Below are 3,044 nucleotides of genomic sequence, written 5' to 3' on the forward strand. Positions count from 1 at the left end.
ATGCTGTATACGTTAGTTTCTAGGATACACGACACGTCGTTTGTAAATGGATGATATTAATAAACGTTTCGGGAAACGTACGTTTCCATCTTTTTTCTTCCCTTTTCTTCTCTGTTCGTAATAGCGCCTTCCTTTCGTCAATTATTTATATGCCCTGGCGTATGTTTTTGTTTCTTTCTTCTTGTTTTTCTGGGTGGGGATGTGGAAATACGACTTATGAATTGATAAAAATCGGACAGGTTGTTGAACGTTTCGATTGATGTTGGATCGAATTGAGGAGGATCTATTTTTTTGGTTTCGATGCAAGATTAGACGAGGAATTTAGGTGGCAGTTATGTGGTTAATTTTGTGCTTGTAAGAGTGTGTACGGAATAATATCGTTCGCTGTGATTTTTTGCTGTGCACGGTTATTCATCACGCTCGCGATCGGGAAGGAAATTGTTATTCAAAACAGACCCAGATACGAGATCCGTCATCGTAGCATAATCAGACTGTGAAGATAAACTTGTTTTACCGGAGTGATTAGCTTACGTTAGAGACTGTTTCAGTTATCGATAACTTTAATTGTTCAATTACGGTAAACGTGGAAACGTAATTTTCTTCGATGATGCAGTGTGAAGATTAAAGGGAAAATGTGGAAAAATGAGGAAACGGGGAAATGACGAATGAGAAAATTACAGTAAACTGCAGTGAGAAAGTTTTGCTTTCTCGACGATGCGAAGTGAAAATTAAAGGAAAAATGTAGGAAAATAAGGAAACAGGGGAACGACGAATGAGAAAATTACGGTAAACGTGAGAAAGTCTTGTTTCTTCAATGATGTGAAGTGAAAATTAAAGGAAAAATGAAGTAACAGGGAAACGACGAATGAGAAAATTACAGTAAACGTGAAAAAGTCTTGTTTCTTCGACGATGCAAAGTGGAAATTATAGGGAAATAAAGAAACAGGGAAACGACGAATGAGAAAATTACAGTAAACGTGAAAAGGTCTCTTTTCTTCCACGACGCAAAGTGAAAATTAAAGAGAAAAGAAAACACAGAAAAATGAGGGGAAAAAGGGTAACGACGAATGAGAAAATTTCGGTAAACCTGAAAAGTCTTATTTCTTCGACGACGCAAAGTGAAAATTAAAAAAAAAAGTAGAAAAATAAAGAAACGACGAATGAGAAAATTACAGTAAACGCGGAAAAGTCTCTTTTCTTCGACGACGCAAAGTGAAAATTAAAGAAAAGCAAGAAAACGACGAACGAGAAAATTACAGTAAACACTAAAATCTCTCGTTTCTCCTACGATGCAAAGTGAAAATTAAAGGAACAAAAGAAAAAACCACAGAAAAATGAGAAGAAAACAAAAAGATAACGCCAAATGAGAAAATGAAAGAGCGAGCGTGGGTAAATTGTACGCTACTGCTTTTCTTTCTCTTTTTCTTTTTCCTACGGTTCGTATATTCCCCTTCTTCAGCAAGAACAACGTCCGAGGGTCGGTCTGGAATATTAATCACCCGCTATGACGTATTTAACAGTCATTAGGGACAGCTGACTAGATAGGATGCAAAATGTGAAGAAGTAGAAAGTGACGGGGACCTTCCTCTCTTGTACGCACTGACAGAAATAATAAATAATCCTTTCAGGTCATACAATATAATTACCAAGTATTTACAGGGATACTACTTTTTCTTCTTTTTTCTCTTCTTGTAACGTTGTTGCACACAGTCGAAGACAAGGTAACGCAACGTAAATAGAATAATGGATTAATTCGAGCCGAGTTGCTTCTCCTTAAGAGAGAACTCCCGATCCTTTTCAACGTGATTTTCATACGAAAAAGATGAATCATAAGGATCCTCGTATACGTTGATTTTTTTTTTCCATAGCTTAACCCGTTTCGCCTGATTCCGATATATAAATATAACGCATACGCGGCTCTCGTTGTGAATTTTACCACGTGAACATACTTTTCCTCGATCGTCACGGATACACACGGTGTCCCAGGTTTTAAAGGCCGAACGTTGTCGGTATATTCCATGGGTTGAAATTAGAAAAAAATTTTATACAAACGTACAGTGAGCAAAAGAAGTATTCATACACAATAACTTTTTTAAAATTGGGCCAAACCACTTAGTTTACCAGATGATGTGTGAACAAATTTTTTTAAAAACTGCAATTATTTGGAATCGCGAAGAAAACAGCGAAGGTCGTTTTTACAATATTTTTATCTGAGCTCGTAATGAAAATTTAGAAAATACGTTTTGTAGATCTATGTCAATTATACACACGCTGAAAATTTCATCGAAATCGGTGGATGGAGAAACAAGCGACAGGCATCGAAAGAAGTAGGAATCTGCAGATTTATTACAGTTCTAGGCCGAAAGTCGTGAAATAGCTCGTAGCAACGTTAACCGATTTCGATAAAATTTTCAGCGTGTGTATAATTGACATAGGTCTACAAAACGTATTTTTCAAATTTTCATTACGAGTTCAGATAAAAAGGTTGTAAAAACGGCCTATTTTCTTCGCGATTCCGACCAATTGCAGTTTTTTCAAAAATTTTTTTACACTTCTCAAAAAGACTCAAGTCGTTTGGCCAAATTTTAAAAAAGTTATTCCATTTTATAGGGTGTATGAATACTTTTTACGGTCACTGTAGGTCTTTTGAAGCTCTATTAAAAAGTTATGGCAATAATACAAAATTAAGAGAACAACAGCAGAGTCACGATTACTGCGATGTAATACAGAAACAGATCATCGATATTTGCGCGATATTTATACGATCGCGTACTGAATTGATACAAACAATTAACGATGCATTTACTGAAATGAAACAAAATAACAACGAAATTCGCAGAGTAACCTTCTGATTTCGATCTTGCATTGCCATAAACGGTGGACATTTTCCAGATGGAGTATTAGTTACTTCTTGCATAAACAGAGTAAACGTAAATATTGCTGATCTATTGCTGCATTATATCGCAGTAACCGCGAGTCTGCTATTCTTCTCTTAATTTCGTATTATTGCCATAACTTTTTAACCCTTTCGCGACCAGCGCCGG

This window comes from Habropoda laboriosa, unplaced genomic scaffold (assembly GCF_001263275.1).
Source record: "Habropoda laboriosa isolate 0110345459 unplaced genomic scaffold, ASM126327v1 scaffold36, whole genome shotgun sequence".
Classification (NCBI taxonomy): domain Eukaryota; kingdom Metazoa; phylum Arthropoda; class Insecta; order Hymenoptera; family Apidae; genus Habropoda; species Habropoda laboriosa.